Here is a 20,453-nt window from a genome sequence, read left to right on the forward strand (position 1 = left end):
TATATATATATACCAACATAAGTAGGCATATCTGTACACATAGGATGTGCATACATATATAGCTATATACACATATATCTATATGTACATATACGTATACCTATATATACACATATGTATAGATATGTATACATATGTACATACGAAGAGATGTACACATGGCCATATATATGCAGCACTATACAGATGTGTATACAGACATATGTATGTGTATACCTGTGTATGTACATGTAGACATCTATACACCTATATGTATACAACCATATACCTGTCTTGTGTAAAAGTCACGGTTGCGTATACCCTCCCACATGTATCCCACCTATGTATCTGCTTTATGTACATTATGATAAAACAACATATGTGAAACAACAGTCATATTAATGACAAGGACTACACAATCTAGGACATAAAACCAAGAAAAAGTCCCAAAAAATAAAATGAACACAGTCCACGTAAAGGCAAGACAACACGGCAATGATAACAGCAAAAAATAGCGTATACTAATTTATTATCCGCTTTCGTAACAAACTTCCTCAGAATAAACACATGTAACAAAAGCTATCTCTTAAATACTACAATAAAATCATGTGATTAATTAAACAATTAGGTAATAAACTTCCCAAAAACAGTTTAAAACAACTATAATTTTTAAAAATCACAAAAAACTTCAATTAATTGGAACCTTTATAATTCATAGCTAAGTGAAGTGAGAGTAAATTAAACCTCCAGCTTTATTTACATTTAATTTACGCTGTTTTAAATAACACTTGATATTAATTGTCTCATTTAGACCTGGGGCAATGTCAGATTTTAATTTTATCTGCCAGTGTGTTTCCCTTTGCAAGAGATAGTTTTTGAAGTCACCTTCCCTCAGGTCCTTCTGACCCACTTCTAATACTGAAAATAAAAATTTACTAAAAGATGGACAAACTAATGAATGCTTAAACAAGGCATTCTTTTCATCTTTAGATTTAATAGAATATAAATGTTCCCCGATTCGAATTTTAAGCTCCCTGGTGGTCATCCCTATGTAGAATGCAGTACAAGTTGAACATAGGGCGATGTAAATGACTCCCCTAGTACTACAGTTAACATAACCTGGGACCTCCAGGGTCCTATTAAAAGTGCTAACTGAAATATAAGGTCCATCTATACACCTATATGTATACAACCATATACCTGTCTTGTGTAAAAGTCACGGTTGCGTATACCCTCCCACATGTATCCCACCGTATGTATCTGCTTTATGTACATTATGATAAAACAACATATGTGAAACAACAGTCATATTAATGACAAGGACTACACAATCTAGGACATAAAGGCAAGTGTTCAACACCACTCAATTTGGGTAATGACAGCTATATTAGTAACACAACAGCTATCCCCGCAGTGGACATGGCATAGTAGTTATGCGTTGTGACTTCAGTGAAAAGAGCCCTGAGTTCATGACCTGCAAGGGTTGTTCATTTTCTTGCTGGCCAAAACAAGGTCTGTTGGATACAGAGTGGTTAAGGCAGTGTTTGTGCAATGTAGGCCACACACTTCAGTATCACGACATTGCTAGTTAGGGGTCTAGCCCCAGTGTTTGCAAGTAACAATGTGCGTGTATGTGGATGGGTCTACATCAGGTTGCAGGGTATACATGCCTCAGCGGGGTACCTGTCCATGTGGCACAGGCAATACCTAGTATAGTAACCTGTGAAATGTGTTCGATGGTACCCCAGATATGTCACTGCCATGGTGTCAACACAGTGACATACCCTGTTGTGCAATATGACTGCAGGCCATCCTCATGCTGACACATGTACACCTACAGCACAATTACATATCAGTTTAAAGATCACAACCAAGCTGTGTTACTAACAGCTAGAAGGCATCATTGCTGGATGGCTACACTACCTGCTAATTATGCCTCACACTCTACACCCTACAACATGTTACACTGCAGGACTGTGGTACACTGGTGTACAGTCCATCAGCCTGTCCCTGTATCGATGGTATGGATGACAGGGATGGGGCACAGGTACCATCATATGCACAGGGCGTCCTCCTGCTGACACATGTACACCTACAACACACTTGCATATCAGTGTAGAGATCACAATCAAGCAGTGTTACTAACAGCTGGAAGGCATCATTGCTGGAAGGCTACACTACCTGCCAATTATGCCTCACATTCTACACCCTACAACATGTTACACTGCAGGACTGTGGTGCACTGGTGTACAGTCACTGTGTGCATCAGAACCATATCAGCTTGTTCCTGCATCGATGGTATGGATGACAGGGATGGGGAACAGGTATCATCATATGCACAGGGTGTGGTATTGTTCTGCCAGAGGCCGAGGGCTAGCCATACATTTGACACCATGTGTGTGGATGAGGGGTGTACTCTGGGGAGCTGGCTGAGGTGATGTGGTGTGTGTAGGTATGAGGTGCTCTAGGTGTGTTTGCATAGTGTGTGGGTATGTATGCACACAGTTCTGCCTTGTGGCTGCCTTACACAGGTGGTTATGGACAGCTGCAGACCATAGCTGGCAGCCTGTGCAGCTCACTGCCTCTGGCCATGGACACATAGACTGTGCATACCAGGGGTTCAGTGGGCATATGCAGGTACAGGTGTTGAAGTGCTACTCTCACCTGATGATGACATTTGTCTGCTGGTACCACATCTCTCCTGGGACTGCCCAGGACCATGTGCACATAGCCGGGGCTGCTACTGCCACTACGGGAGTCCCTTGGTGACCTAGCACGGTCACGTTGAGTGCCTGCTGTTGGTGTTGCTTGCCCACATCCATGCGGGTGTCACCACATCCCCATCACATGTCAAAGCACAGACACACCATGGCTGATGAGGGCCATCAGCTCATCATGCTGTCTATTTGCTTGCTTGAAACTTAATTGAAAGGAAACAAGAGTTAGGTATCGCCTACAGTGTGATTACAGCCTTCACGGCTACTGATACAGTGCCACGAGGAGCTTTTTCCGCCCACTCGGTGGATGTTGTCCGCTCATCTAGCGGTGTTTGTGCCTGCTAGCTGTTTTTAATTACGGAGGTGTTTTTCAGCTCTCCTTGTTTTTAGTTGTTGGCTCCCTTCTGTAACCTGTTAGGGAAACTTTATTGAAAGAAAACAAGAGTTAGGTATCGCCTACAGTGTGATCACAGCCTTCTCAGCTACTGATACAGCGCCACGAGGAGCTTTTCCGCCCAATCGATGGATGTCCACAAATTATATCACTAAAAGCCTTTTGTAGCCTACTTGGCTATTATTAATGCACCCCCCCCATGTGGAAGCTATGTCTGAGTGTTCTGATGTTTTCAACCATCTAGTTCGTTGAAAACAAACTCTCGCTCCCTGCTATCTATTGCCGTTACTGTTGAACATTTCTAAATTGAATTTAGTGTTCTAAGCTACTGCAGCATAAAGCACTGAAATTAACATATCTAGTTAAGCAACAATAGTTCCCTAAGCCATTGTAATCATAACGGCTTGTTTAAATACGCCACACACGTGGCGCGTATTCGGAACTCATAGGAATCCCTTCATACCTGTTCATACCAAGGTATGTAAACTCAGCTTACATGTACTGTGAATACTCTTTCGCGATGTAATATCTTAATGGACCGCAGTACAGAAACCACCATAGTGATTTTTACACTAATCTGTGCATAGCCCATATCCTTCCTTTACCTGTGGTCCGGCTCAATGTCATAATTTTTAATAATAGCGACTGTCCACTAGCCTCTACATTAAGGTTTGAATAGGGCTTGCCCTCTAACTTTAGTCCTACTAATTTCTAGTGTATTATTATCAGATTCTTAGCCTACAACCATGTATAATACATAGAAATAATTACCTATACTACCTTGGATGTTTGCATACTGCTTTAATTTACATTCGATGCTTGAACTGCTTTAAAGACTACTTTTCTCTCAATTTGAAATTCTTTTGTATCTAGCTTGTATGTTTATCCCAGTATATAGTTATAGTCTTGTTTTACTTGTCTCTAATGAATTATATAGTTATAGTCTTGTTTCTACTTGTCTCTAATGAATTCCATACTTTATTATAATCATGCCTAAAATGCCTAAAGGAACTGCATTTAATTTCATTAGTTAATATGTCTGAACGTGCATGTTTTTATCAACTATTGCTAGCTTTACTGCCTTGATACTTGTGCTAATTTTGCTCTCTCCTCTTCATTTATCTCCTTTTCTTCCCAAAGTACCCAGCTCTGCATTGTCCTTGAACTTTCCCTAGCCAAAACCTATCAGGAGTTACAAGAACCCTTACAATCTCCAGTGGCCTCATCTATTTGACTCTCTCATTGCACCCACCTTCAAGGAAGGAAGAAAGTATGTTATGGACTTAGTCATATTTATATAATAGACCCCTGTCTACTATATTTATCAGGGCCCTATAGTCAGCTACTAGCTTGAGTATACAGCAGCCTTAACCTTAACCTTACCCTTCCAGCTGCCCTACAGCCAACACTCCTTGATAATTACACTAACTTACTCTTACTCTGCATCTCACCTTCCATATTTCTTCTCTTAACAGCTTTCCCACTCACTCTCCTACAATTACTAGATCTGCCCACTAGGTGGCACCCTTATACTATTCTTTTCACTACCTCTGTACTCTGTCCTACCTCTGTATATGCAATATATTTCTTTCGATTTTCTATCCTCATCCTCATTCCATCCTCTTACACTGCCTCTCTCTGCCTTCTTACCCCTGCAATCTGTTCTATACTGTACTGTTCTTGACCTGCTCATCTTCCTATTTCTCCTTTGTGCTGAAACACTATTTTTCCCTACTCTACTTTTCATTCCTTTGGCTTCTGTATCATACTAAACTTCTCATACTCACGCCTTACCTCACTTACCTACAGTTACCTGTATTTCTGATTGTTTCTTCTCCTGTTTCTCCTCCAGTTGTTTCTACCCGCTCCGTTCGCCCTGTGGGCTCACTCCGCTCCCCTCCCTACCCCCAATTCCCACCCACCCTCAGGGGTCCTACTCTTACACATCTCTACACACAGCCCCTACCTCTACCATCCTATCAGCTTTAATCCTTTTTCCCTCTCTTTTTTAAACCCCACCCCTCACCACTCCCCCTTTTATCGCAATATCTCTCCCTGACCTTTTACCATCCCTTATTAGTTCAACCTGCTACTTCTCTCTACACCTTGTCCTAAAGATTCCATAATCCCATCTTACACACTCCCTACTCTACTTCATTTATATTTCACTTCCTGAAACCTGCTACTTACCTGTTTAGCCTTGCTTGCCTCTACCTTCCCTTTCCTCCATAATGCCTACCACCAATTTTACTATACCTATACTCTCACTCTTACTCTTATCTATCCTGCTCTCAGCCTACCTTCTTACCTTCTTTGAAAATCAACTTTTTATCCATCCTACCTACACACAAAAACAAACCTTAACTCATCCCTCTACTACTCTCAACTCATACCCCATCATTTCCTACACCCCCAGATACCTTCTATCCAAATACCATAGACTCTCCCATATTAATTATGTCCTAACTACTGACAAAAAATTGAAGCTTCAAATCCACCTAATAAACAACTCTTTAACTAAACTTATTTATCTCACCTTACAAGATGGAGACATCCATCCTAACCCAGGACCAAAAAACCCCTCATCCCAAACTTCTATATCAAAAACTAATAATACTCTCCTAATAGGTCATCTCAACATTCAAAGTTTAAATAACAAAGTATCACACCTCCATGCACTCCTAGACACCCACTCTTTCGATATCCTCTGCCTCTCAGAGACCTGGCTAAAACCTGATACCAAAGATACTGCCATTTTACCACAAGGCTATAATATAGCTAGACTTGACCGTTTAAAACGTAAAGGTGGTGGAGTTGCAATCCTCTATAAGAATCATTTAAATATCTCCACCCTGTCTGTAAACCCAACTCAGGATAGCAAAGCAGAAATCATTATTACAAAACTTCAACTGAACTCTAAGAAAGCGCTTTACATAATTTGCATGTACATACCTCCTGGTAACAATATACCCACTTTAGAAGCCTTTCTCAACTGGGTATCCACTACTTACCCCCAAGAAACTGTAATTCTTGGTGACTTTAACATAGACTGGAAAAGTATTAATGCAGAAAATCCTACTTCTCACATTAACCTCCATGGTTTCTCCCAAACCATGACCTCAACCACAAGAATCAATAAGCCTAATAATAAAGACAGCATTCTTGACTGGATACTTATAAACAAAGACAAACAATTTTATGATGAAGGAACCCTGCCAGATGATATCAGTGACCATTGTCTGACTTATATTACAAGAGACAAAATTGATTTTCCAAACCTCCCAAACATTAGAAAAGTTCGCTCAACCAAACATTTTAACATAGATTTATTTCAAGCTGAACTAAATTCATGTAACTGGAACCCTTAAAAACACTTCCTCTGGATAATGCAGTATTATACTTTAATACTACCTTCCTATCCATTCTTGATAAACATGCCCCCAAACGTACTATCAGAATGAAACCGAACATTGCCCCCTGGCTCTCTAAAGAAACTAAAAACTTAATTCTCGCCAGAAACAAAGTATGGGCTTCATGGAGACACCATAGAAATAACCCTGATCTTATCCACTTCCGTCAGCTTAGAAATATGACAAAAAAAGCAATTATTACTGACAAAAAAAACTATTACTGTAAACTCCAACAAACAAACCATAACAACCCCAAACAGTTCTGGTCTTCAATCAATAAACTCCTCTCCCCAGGAACAACCAAAACTCCCACCCCTCTTAATGCTGACCCAGACAACCCCCACCAAACTGCTAATACTTTTAACTCTTTCTTTATTGACTCTATCCAAACCCTAGCCAGACAAATGAACATCAACTATGTCACCCCTCCAAGTAACCCTATGGACCCATCCTATAACTTTACACTACAACCTATCCCCACATCATTTATCTATAGACTTATTAACAAACTTAAACCTTGTACTCCTTCAGCTGACAAGCTCCCATCTCTCTACCTCCAAAGGGCTGCCAAAGTGATTGCATACCCTATATCCATACTCATAAACAGGACAATCAAAGAAGGAACCGTCCCTGAGATCTGGAAAGTTTCCCATATTACTCCATTACACAAAGGGGGTAACTCTATTGATTATTCCAACTACAGACCAATTGCTCTCCTTTCCCCATTAGCAAAACTTATGGAAAAATGTATTCACCGGCAACTCTTACAACATCTCACTCTGCACAACATAATAGCAACCTGTCAACATGGCTTTAGACCTCATCACAGTACTACCACTGCTCTCTTATCTTTTGTAGAAACCATCAATAGGAATCGTAATAACAACCTTCTCTCTTCAGCTCTCTTTATTGACCTCTCCAAAGCATTCGACATGGTCAAACATTCCACCTTAATTTACATACTTGAATCCCTCTCCTTTGACAACCTTGCCACTAAATGGTTTAAAGCTTACCTTAGCAACAGACAACAAGCAGTTCTATGGGAAAATCAACTCTCTTCTCTCCTACCCATAAACATTGGTGTCCCTCAGGGCTCCATTCTTGGACCACTTCTATTCTCCCTTTTCATTAATGATCTCCACTCTGCTATCCCTCAAGCTACCTGCATCCAATATGCAGATGACTCTACCCTTATCTGCTCTGCTTCTTCTCCTTCTGAACTCTGCTCACTTACTCAAAATATCTTCAACTCAGTTGAAACATGGTTCCATAAACGTTCCCTCTTACTAAATGCCAAAAAAACTAAACTTCTTCTCTTTACTCCCACCACCCGATCCCCTTCCTTACACTTCACCATTTCCTCTAATAATACCACGGTTATCACACCCGCTCCTACAACAAAACTGTTAGGAATAACCATTGACAATAATCTCTCTTTGATCAACACATTAATAACACCATTAAATCAGTCAACAGAAAAATAGGATCCTTATACCGAATTAAACCCTTCCTAACTGAATCTGCTAGAGCCAAGATTGCCCACTCCCATCTATTGTCAACACTTCTCTATGCTTCACCTATATTTACCAACCTTAAGAAAGCCAACCTTAATAAACTGGCTATATGCTACAATAACATCGCCCGCCACTGGCAACCCCTTCAGAACCCACCACTGTATTAACCTGAAACAACTAGGATGGCTGGAATTCCAAAACCTTCTGCTCATCCCCCAACTAAACATTGCCCACAAAATACTGCACCAGCCTTCAAACACCCCTATACTCTCAGAACTTTTAATCCCATACAATAATCTTAACTCCCTTCGTTCTTCTAGAAAACTTATGGCTAAATTAACAAAGTCCAATAACTCAGCTGGTGACTCTCTTTTTTCTAGTACAGTAGGAAGGAACTGGAATCTACTACCCAGTGACATAACACTAATCTCATCACTGCCCCTCTTCAAACAAAGAATAAAAGGACATCTGAAAAGTCACTGGCTCTGTTCCTGCACTAAACCTGACTAAATTTCTACCCCTCTCTATCTCATTTCTTCCCCTGCATCTCTCTCAGGCTTCCCTGAACAATTTATCTTTTTTTACTTACCTCTTTTCCTCTTCACTGAAAATTTGTTTAATCCTTTCTTATCCTTTCTTTTTTACTTTACTCTTACTTTCCTCACACTTCTCCTCCCTACTCACCTTTCCCTGATTTTTGCTTCTCTGTAGTTTAGTTTATTTATAGGTAATGATATTAGTTCCTATTAGTGAATTGTTTTTGCATGCAAATCTTTCCTTTTTGTCTTTACAATTATCCTGGTGTTTTTGTTGTATTACACTTCAAATGTTGTATGTTTTTTATATATACTGTGGAGCTTTTCTCCCCGGGCCTCTACTGAAAATGGAAATATATCCAGCTAGACTAGCCCGGTCAACAAATGTAAAATAAATAAATAAAATTGTTAAAAGCATGGATGGCAGTCTCCACTTCATGGAGGTTGTCACCTACAGTAGCAAATGCAGCCCTCTGCAGCCTAAGATCCTGTCTGGTGTAAGGCTCAATACATGCCTGCACTGCCATTACAGCCTAGAACATGCTTCTGCTGGTTGCAGCTATGTTGCCTATGCCAGGGGCATGATGTCCAGTGGCCCTACCACGAGCACCCTGGGACATCCGTCTATGTGGCAGCCTGCTAGACATCCAGCTATGCCTGCTTCAACTGGACACAGTAGGCATTTTTAGCATACTTTCCTGTGCACTGCCACTGAAAGCCAGCTGTCCCTCTGCTGTGGTCACTGGTGCTGGGGTGTGTATAGGCACTGTAACTGTGTGCGGGGGTGAAGTGGCTAAAAGGGAGATGTCAAATGTTGGTGCAGTGTCAACACCTGACAAACCCACCTGTGCCTCACCATTATCATCATCATCATCATCATCATCAGTGTCTGTATGGACACCTACATCAGACTGGGTGCAGGAGGGACCCTGACCCACCTCGTCACCTGTGGGGGAAAACAATAACCGCACTTTAAAACCTGTACAGCATTGCTTAGCAGTACATACACACGCACACACACACACACACACACACACACACACACACACACACACACACACACACACACACACACACACACACATCTCTGTACTACCTACCTGTCCATGCCTTTACAGACAGCGCCACGTATATGTCCATGTGTTACCCATCCTGCATCACACTTGTTAACATACACACATTGCTATCACTCATTAACATCACAGTCCTCTAAATGTCCACTCAAGTGGCCACAACACAAGGCCTGTTGCTACATTATCTGCCTGACCTGTGTGTAGTGGAGTAACATGGCCTCAGTGCTGTCATTCGGTATGCACCCTCTGTAATGCCGGAATGAAGTGCATGGCCCCTATATGTGTGGGCTACTATGTTGTACCCCTGATAGCTCCCACTGGTGTGTCATGTGTATGTAATGCTCAGTACACGCAGGATATGCTGCTCCGTCAGCCCATCATTTGTCAGCTGTAATATGTGGATACACTCCCTGTTGTTGACTATTACTTCCCCAATGCATCTATAGAGCTGCATACATGGGCTGTAGGTGACCTCTCCACTGACAGCAATATTAAGTGTGTACCTGGGGTCTACCTTCCCTCTGGATGCCTGATCCAAGCTACAGGCCATATTATACTATTTGCTGTCCTGTGAGTACATGACAGGTATTCCTGGTGTGCAATGTGGCACTCCATGTCCATGTAATGCACGGTCCCAAATGAGGGGTACAGCCATATGAACACCCCACAATCACACATGTGCATACATGGCCACACACACAAACACACACATGCACACATGCATCATACATGCATCTACCTCCAACCACTTTGCCAGAGTGACACTGCAGGCAAACTTACTAACCACCAGGATGCACACACACACACACACACACACACACACACACACACACACACACACACACACACACACACACACACACACACACTGAGGTTGCACAATGATCGTACACACAGTCTTCCAATTACCCATCTGCCAACATGCAGAACATATGGTCAGAACAGTATGCAGCTCAGCTATACTCACACCATGCTAACAGCGATATACATGTGCATGATGCATGTGCTGTGACAATGTGATGTCCCTTCCCCTGGATACCTCTGCACCCATGTACACATTATTGCTGTGCACCTGTTCTGCACCCTGCCATGTACTGTGCACCACAACTCACAGGTGTCCAACCCATTTTGGAATGTGTAGTACCATGTCAGTTATGCCAGCTGTACCTCTCACAGCCCCTATGTGTTTCAGCAAGACATACCTAAGATGATATGTGGACTGTTGTCATTGGTGAATCCTGAATGCCTGATTTACAGTTGTCAACATCAACAGACCATGTTTGGCCACTGCAGAAATACTTACACTGACAACCATCAGAGCATACCATGGCTATGGGGGGTGTACACACATTTATTGCTTTTACACACACATCTGTGATCTGGCATTGGACCACAGCACTGCAGATCTTATCTTTACACACACCCAGTATGTAACATATGTCCTGTACATTCACATGCAGTGTCAACAGATTGTATTAGGTGTGCGGCTGCTGACCACAATGCAAACACACTATGTGGGGATATTTGTGCACACCCTTATCATGACAGTTTATCACACCTCTTGTTGTGTGTACTACAGCAGTCACTACTCATGGCAGAGAATATACCAATGTGGGCCTTCCACAATTGCCAGTGTATGTTCAGCCTACCCTACACATATCCCCCTATTCTGCATGATTGCAAGATCTACTCATGTGCACATCCCATGGTGTTCACACAATGCCATCACCATTGCTGTGTGGGTAGGGTTACAGCTGCCACAGGTCCTGGACCTGACTATATGCAGAGAGAGCCATTCCTACCATCCTTAGGATCCCTGCTGCAATGCACTGGTGTGTCATGCTGAGACTGCCCCCTCAGCATTTATGCAGATGCATGACAGGTAAGCCCTACACATATGTGTCAGCTTGCAGTGTCCCATACACTGCACACCATATGTTGCAGCTTAGACCCAGCTAATAATGTGGACTATTGTAATGCCATATGCCATAGTGTATCTCAGCAGCAGTTGGCATTACCCTACAGGTATGTACACTGGTGTTGCACTGTATATGGGTGTTGTCCAGAACATGGTGCTACTGTAGGCCATGTCTACCAACAGTATGTTACCCCTGTGGACACATCCCACAATGACAGGATGTTAGTTGTCATGCAGGTGTGTGACATACCCTTTCAATACCCCCATCATGTTCGCCCCTGTGAGACCATGCATTTCACAGCAACAGTACATGCACATGTACAGCATGCATTCAGGGTAGGTGTGTTAGATGTGTGCATGGAATATAACATCACCATTACATGTCCAGAGTGTTGGCATGCATCTAGATAAGACATACTCACCAGCTTCAGGCTGCTGCCTTGCTGTTACACTGGAGGGACCTATATAAGTGGGTGACAGATGCAATGTCAGTGGCCACACCTGTGGCACTGCTACAGGCTGGGTACAATACTATCATACATCAACCGCAAATTCACGCAATACTACCACATCTGGGCATCCATTTATCACTACAATGCAGCAACACAATAATTGTATGACATATCAGATATGCATGATCTACCTGTACCACTGCAGATATTTACACAACAGTGGTCTACTGATGTGCCCTGTGTCCTTACCTGCATGCTCCTTGGCTGTTGTGTGGGTGACACCCACCTCCACAAAGGGGTTCAGTGGTTGATGGTGTTCAGGATGGGGCAGGTGCCACAAGGCTGGTCAGGGCTCCTCCACATGTGTCAGGGGGGATGGATGGCATGGCCACCCCCTGCGGCAAGGTGATCCCCATGGACAGGCATTGTGAATCAGGTCACTGCAATGATGCCAGACCTGCTCATAACTGTGGTTATGCAGGCCAACATCATTGACCCTGTGGACGAGATCATACCACAGGGTGATCTGCTCCTGCTGTTCTTGTGCTGTCCTGCCAAACAGGACCTGGTAGTGTAGAACCAGGTGATTTATGATGACATCATTTTCCTCTTAAGAATATGCAGGCAGCCTGATGTGTGCCATCATACCTGAAAAACATGAGGAGGGGAACAGGCATGAGCGACTCATATGGCAAGGTTACCACAGTTCACAATACACATCTCTGTCACCCCCCCCCCACCATGTCAGCTTCAACAGACTATACACACAACTCATTAGGTATGGCTACAGCTTAACTACAGTTGTGTAGTGTACCACACCTCCTACTATGTGATTGTAGCCATGTCCCCTGTGTGGACACTAACATTGCTGGCCTGTTACAGATTATTCACTTGCATGGCATTGTCAGGGCCACTATGGTTACATATATGCCAGTGGTATGGCTGCTCTGAGATTGCTGCACATCTGACAGTCTGTGTTATAGGGGGGTTTTATACATGTTGCTGGACATGTACCGGGATTGTGTAGACTATTACTACCAACATATGTACTATGACAGTGACAGAATAACATGTATATGCTCTATTGGACAGCTGATTAACCTCTCCACACCCATCTGACCAGGATACCTGGCCACATCACATGTGTGTGTGCCAACCTGGGGTCTCCTCGAGTAATGTTACAGCAATACCATCAGGTGGAACCACCCTGGGGATGTTGGACCACCCCCTTCGGGCACACATCAACATGTTCCTGTCCCCTGAGCTCAGGTCTAGGGTCTGTTCCATACCAGGCTCCACAGACACATGAGGGATGTGCTACATCAGTCTGAGGCACCCAGTACACATTCACATGGCCAACATGCTCCTCCTGCTCAGCCATCAAACATGGCACCTTCAGAACATGGACTGCTTTTGTGAGTGACAGTTGATGGGAGCCTTGTTCCCATTGTGCCCATATTGGGGACCATGGGGCATCCACATTACGGACCACACACAGCATCCACGGTGTTTATCCACCACATGTGTCACATACCACTCCTGTAGACTGTCATCTATATCTACCAATCCTGACCATCTCCATGTGTGTATTTGCCATACCTCCCCATATTCCCATTGCATACTTCACAGGCGGGGGGCATTGTGGTGCTAGGACAGGATTAAATGTGACATACCCTTCCATGGTGCACACACTGCCAGCTGTACTTATCTGTCTGTATTGATATGTGTGCTGCTGCCTCGCACATAGCACACATCACTGTGGTAGTGACATAGGGGACATGTCTTTCCATACATATCTGTTTGTGTGAGTGTTTGTACAGATGCAGATATTTGCATATCTGTATTTATCTATATGTGTGTAGATATATGTGACTTCATATATATATGTATATATATATATATATATATATATATATATGTGTGTGTGTGTGTGTCTGCACATGGGTACATGTTTATTTCTGGACATACATGATGATATACATTTATCCTTAGATATTAAATCTGTGACATATGTACACATATGCATGCCTATATGTGGAGTACATTCAGACATCAGCTCCACAGTCTCACAACACCTCCCTGCACAGCTGTACTGTTCTGCCTTGCTACAACATAGACAGATGCCACATGTGGACATGGCCTGACATTGGTGGGGTATATGTGGGACCTGTTTGTAGGTAACTCTATCACACACCTATGGCATTCTGCCATGCTACGTTACAAATTCACTTGGGTATCCTGCCAGTGGTGGTCCATGGCTCCCACATGTCCATCATACTGGCATTACTTCCACCACTGCTATTGGTCTCATCATATGCATATTCCCCATTACACAACACACACTATGATGGTTTACATCCTGTCTGTCAGTGCTGATATGCACAGTTAACAGCTATGGCCCTCTACCCACAGAGACAAACACTATTGTCCGTAGCAGTTGTTCAGTTGACCATCATCACAACAACACCTGCTGGCACATATAATGTGTTCCACATCATCTATCACAGTACTATGGACCAGGTACTACATTCAAATACATGTACATATACATCACATACCTGTTGTGGGAAGTATGTAATAGTGCCTGGCAGCTGTGTAGCTGGGTGCATTTTCAGCTGTAAATGTTCTTTGCTTTTTTCTATTCCCGTTTTTTTCTTTTTTTTTTTTTTCACTGCTTGCTTTCTCTATCCTGTGACTGGATTGAGCTGTTTGGGGTAGCTTTCAGCCTGGCTTTAGTAGGTGATGCACTTGATCAGGTGATGGCCTCTGCACCAATCAGTGTCCTACACTTGCTAACTGCATGCAGCTTGCGGTGTAATGCTTCCAATTACCACTGTCATGGCAACCAGCTACTATAAATTAGTACATCATGTAGGCATGGTCCCTTTACCTTTCCTCTGTGATGGACATCCTTCATGTATGTGGGCATCAGTGTTACAGACAGCAGGTAGCAGTACCTATTCCAGGGGAACTGGCACACTTAGGCCAGCTACATATTTGTAGGAGGTTCCAGAACTATAGACAGAGTGTGAGTAGAGTTGTGTTATGCTTTGTACAGTACTGGTGTTACAGGGTGTATGTGTACATACTAGTTTACCTTGGAATGCAGTCTGTCTGCATAGCTCTCAACTGTGAGCCTATCCTGTTGGTGGACAGAGGTGTGCCTATCATTTTTTTCTCTGTCCCCTACACAGGTCCTGTGTCAGATGTGTCACTGGCAGTATGTGTGTTGAGTGCTATCAGTACATGGCTACATCTATTTATGTTTCTAACCTCAATTCCCTGGCTAAGGGTAGGTTGCAGACTATCCTGTAACACTGGCAACTTGCTTAGTGTAAGGTAACAGTTTCCCACATATGGGCCTGTGTTCCAGCCTCTGTCCTCCACCTACATACCATGCATTGCACATATGACATGCTGTCAGGGGTTGTTCTGTAGTGGGCTGTGTGTATATCACACTGCCATTGCTGCCATCAGTCCACTGCTGTTGTATTCTTCACACATACATTGGTGCTGGGGCCATCTATGTGTGGGCTACACCAAAACAATACATGTGTGCCATTATGCTCTCCAGAGGCCAGTGTATGTAACAGTGGTATATGGGCCTGTAGTATTGAGTCTAGGGGGGGGGGTGCACCACAACTGACCTAGGCTGTTACAAAATGTGGGTGTATCAGGGGTGAGCTGTCTTAAGGTATCTGCATGTACAGTACCATGTACTTCACCTATATTTACATTACTCACATATATTGGGTTAATGCAGGCCTATTGCCTCCTGCCATACAATACTGTTCTGTTTGTCAGTGTGCTTGTGATGGTGTCAGTTATGCATTGTTATGTAACAGTTACATCCCATTTGATCAACTGAAGTCTTCAACACCTAGTGAGTTTGTACAGAGTGTAGATGGAGGCTGCTAAACTATACACCTGTATTACATACTGTGGGTCTATTTTATAAGCATGAAAGACCTTTTCAGCGAATATGAAAACAGCGACACATATTGCGCGAACCGTGAAAACACCGAACACCCTAAACCGTGAAATTCAAAATCTTGAATCATCATATTTGGCCAACCCCACTGACCGCTACATATTACCTACTCAAACAAAATAAATAAACCACATACATACAGTAAACAAAACCCTACTTCTAACCCTAAAGTAAAGCTTGCATATACTACCATGTATGCACTTACCTTAATCTGCACCCTAACCCTAAGGTCCATAACTATTGCACACTTACCTTAAGGAGCTATATCCAAACAAAATGAATAATCCACACACATACAATTAACAAAACCCTGATTCTAACCCTACACTAAACCTTGCATACATTACTATTATGCACTTACCTTAACCCGCACCCTAACCCTAAGGTCCGTAACTATTGCACACTTACCTTAAGGAGCTATACCACAGAAAGGCCAACTATGGCGATTCGACTTTTTGAATTTCATGCTTCAGGATGATCGGTGTTTTCACAGTTCACTGAATACGTGTCAATGTTTCCATATTCATGTAAGTGGACCTTCACGGTTCTAATAGGGAACCACATATTGTTGATTGTTTGGTATCCTGTGGCCCTGTCTGTCTTTACTATTGTACAATATGAAGGCATTGGCCTGGACAGTGACAGTTGTGAACCTTTCCAGACTACTGTCTTAGTATCACTGTTTTACAGTTGAATTACTCTGTTTATATGGATGTCAGTGTCTGCACAGCTATATGACATGGCATATAGAACTGCAATAGTACACAAATAAAGGTTTTCCATTTCTGCAAACCCGTGTGTGGTGGTTTTCCTATGACCTCTCTGTGGGTATGTTGCAGGCAGTGATTGTAAGGGTGGCCCATACAGTGTCTAGTTGTTCAGGTGTGAACTGTAGGCATAGTGGCTGTTCCATATTGTGTGCACTTTCTACATATGTATCTTACTGTACATATCTCTGCATATGTCTGTGTAGTCACACACACATATATATATATATATATATATATATATATATATATATATATACATATATATATATATATATGTGTGTGTGTGTGTGTGTGTGTGTGTGTGTGTGTGTATATCTGTATCTGCATATATGTGTCTGTCAATATGTATCCTGGGGATGTTGATAGCTTCCATATTTTACATTTCCTATGGGAGCCACACTGTACTGCATTATATGTTACCAATACTAGCCTGACATCATACAGGTGGGTTGTTGTACTGTTTACATGTTGTGCACATAGATTCATAGGTTGGTACTAGGCTATTGGCCTTAGGGCTTATACAAGCCTAGCCATAACAATTCCCTGGATATTTCTTTCCACAATATTTACTTCCCTGGACCCCTGTCTAGCAAGGCAACTGACATGAACCCCGGGATGAATTTCCTATCTCCCATCCAATCATCAAGGTTCCTTTTGAAGAGGGCCAAGGAGGCACTCTGCTTGACATGTATGGGCAGTCTATTCCAGGGTATGGGGAGTCCCTGGTTCAGGAACCTATCTCTCTCCAGCATGTTTTGTTCATTGTGATGACAAGGTTTTCACACTTTCAGTGTTTAGTGTACTGCCACCTATGTGGTAATTCATGGGTACTTGGTTTTTCCCAAAGGGGATAACTATACATTTCTTGGCATTAGGCTTGAGCCCATGGCTCTGGCACTAAGCATCTGTCTCTGTAAGACCCTTTTGTAGAATATCCACATCATTTGGGGATTCAATAATGGCTCCCAGTTTGCAGTCATCTGCAAACTTTGTTAGCCAGAGTCCCTTAGTTTTGTTCTGTACTTCAGAGAAGTAGATGCCAAACAAGAGCGGTCACAGGACTGAACCCTGAGGTACTCCACTTGTCACTTGTCTGGAGCTGGATTTGGAGTTGTCTACTTTTATAGTCTGGGTTCTATCAGTAAGCCAGTTGGCAACCCATCGAGTGATGTAGGGATTTATGCCCAGCTTAGTAAGTTTATATATAATTCCAGAGTGGGGGATGGTGTTGAAGGCCTTGATGAGGTCCAGATAGGCTGTGTGGACTGCCTTACCCTCGTCCACATCTCTGGAGACTGATTCAAAGAAGTCAATCAGGTTCAGGAGACAAGATCGGCCTTTCACGAACCCAAACTGGGTGGGATCCAGTGTTTGAAGGTTGCCAACATCTTTGTTTATAAGTTCCATTATAATGCATTTCATGCCGTTGCAGATCAGGCTCATCAGACTTATGGGACGGTAGTTCCCAGGAATCCAAGGTGAATCCCCCTTGTGGAGTGGGATAACCGTAACTGTGCGCCACTCAGTGGGCATGAAGCCTGAGGTGAGGCTATGACATGACACTTAGGTGAGGTGCCAGTTAATTTTGTAGTTCATGTAGTACACAGCCCGGGATGTCATCTGGTCCGATGGATGCTGTATTCTTAGCTTTGGAGAGTGCGGTTTCTACCTGTGTGGCTGTGATTACCAGAATTTGACAATCTTTTGGTATTGAGATGGGCCCTTTAGGGAGGTGAAGTTGGCACTAAATCGATCTGTCAGGATATTGGCAATATCCTTGAGATCAGTATATTTAATGCCATTATGTTGTAGCTTAGAGCAGATCTGAGCATTGCCATTTAGATTCTTGACATAACTATAGAATTCCTTGTGGTTGTCTTTGGAATCTTTGGCAATTTTATTTTTGTAACTAGCTTTTGAGGATTTTATGAGGGATCTCAGCTTCTTACTGAGGCTGGTAAGGGAGTTTTTTGTATCCTGTGATTTTCCTCTTTTCTGCAACAGTTTCTTCCTTCTGTTGTATAGTTTGTTTATGGCAGGGGACCACCGGATTGGCTTCCTTTTTTTGGAGGAGAGCATCTTGGTTCTATTTGGGATGGCACGATTCATGCACGAGTGGATGTGCTCATACAGTGCCTTAGTGTAGGATTCAGCAATCGAATTTTCAGATCCCGTCTGCATGGGTGCCATGAAGTTTGACACTTCTGACTTCAGTAGCATGAAGTTGGCTTTGGAGAAGTTTTTTATGGAGGTTTCCTTACTGGGGGGTGGGGGTGGGATGTGGATGTCAAGGGTGATTTGCTTATGGTCAGACCTGACCAATGAGGGGGTGACCACTGGTGTGGTGCATCTATCTCCTACATTGGTAATGACCAGGTCTAGGATATTGGAGCCCCTGGTGGGACAATGGATTAGTTGATCCAGGGTGTTGGAATTTATGAATTCCAAGAACCATTGGGAAAAGGTGTTGGTACCTGAGTAGTTTTCCCAGTTAATGGCAGGGTAGTTGAAATCAACCAGTATTAAGGTGTTTGGTTGTATCTTAATATTTTCCAGTATGTTTAGAAAGGTGTAGTGAGAATCTTGGGGCATGGTGGGGTTCTGTAGCAAGCTACAGTTTGGATTGCAGTCTTACCTAGTGTTAGTTGCACCTGGAGAATTTCAGATACATTGTGTTGGGCAACTAGCCTGGAGGTTTGAATATCCTTGGTGAATATTGATACTCGTCCACCTTTAGTGTTTTGGTCTTTGTTTGGTGGCCGAAAAGTGTGGTAAGAGTTGTAGCCTAGGATTGCAAGGGTGCTCTCTGGAGCCTTGAACCAGGTCTCAGTTACTGCACAGATATCAATGTTCTCCATTTTTAGGAGTGCCTCAAGAGAGTGTATTTTGAGATTTAGACTTCTAGCATTGAGTAGCATTACCTTCAGATTTTGCATGCTTGTATCTGTTACAGCAGTGGTTTTGTCCTTTGAGCCTTGCTTAAAAAAGGCACTATAGGGATGGCAATAGCTTTAGCCAGTAACCTGAATCCCAGAGGAAGAATTTGTTTTTGCATTGTAAACACAAATAATTCAGTGTTTTACAGGTTCATAGATTTGAACTGCACTAACTGCCCTTGTGAACCATTTTAAACCTAGCCAATTACCCCACAGGAGAATCAAACTCTGCAGCTTGTGTTTGCAAGGCAAACACCTTAACCACTCTGCCAACTTCCCCCCATGTCATGTCAGGTCCTGCTTATGGGATCTGTAACACTTTAGTGTATTGCAGGGCGGATGTGTTTGGCTTTGGTGGGGGGGGGTATGCCTATTCGTAAGTGACGTATATTGTTTGGGGCATTTCAACCCCATTAATGGTGCATCATGTGGACATATTTGTATTTGTCAATCTACCATTGCTATCTACAGATGTGTGGCTATATATATATATATATATATATATATATATATATATATATATATATATATATATATATATATCTACATCTATTGATATGTTGTATCTGTTTAGATATTAATATATTTACTCACACACATACATTTACATGTTGGAATACATTCTCTGGACTGTTGAATGACTGGGCTGGTTGATATGTTTTGAATACATCAGGATTATGTATATCTGACATGGCTTAGTGATAAATCACTTTGCCTAGTATGTGTGGGTTTTTGTGTTTGAGCCTAGCAGAGGCTGTTTATT

The sequence above is a fragment of the Protopterus annectens genome, chromosome 7.part0 (assembly GCF_019279795.1).
Source record: "Protopterus annectens isolate FY-2018-M chromosome 7.part0, PAN1.0, whole genome shotgun sequence".
NCBI classification, from domain to species: Eukaryota; Metazoa; Chordata; order Ceratodontiformes; family Protopteridae; genus Protopterus; species Protopterus annectens.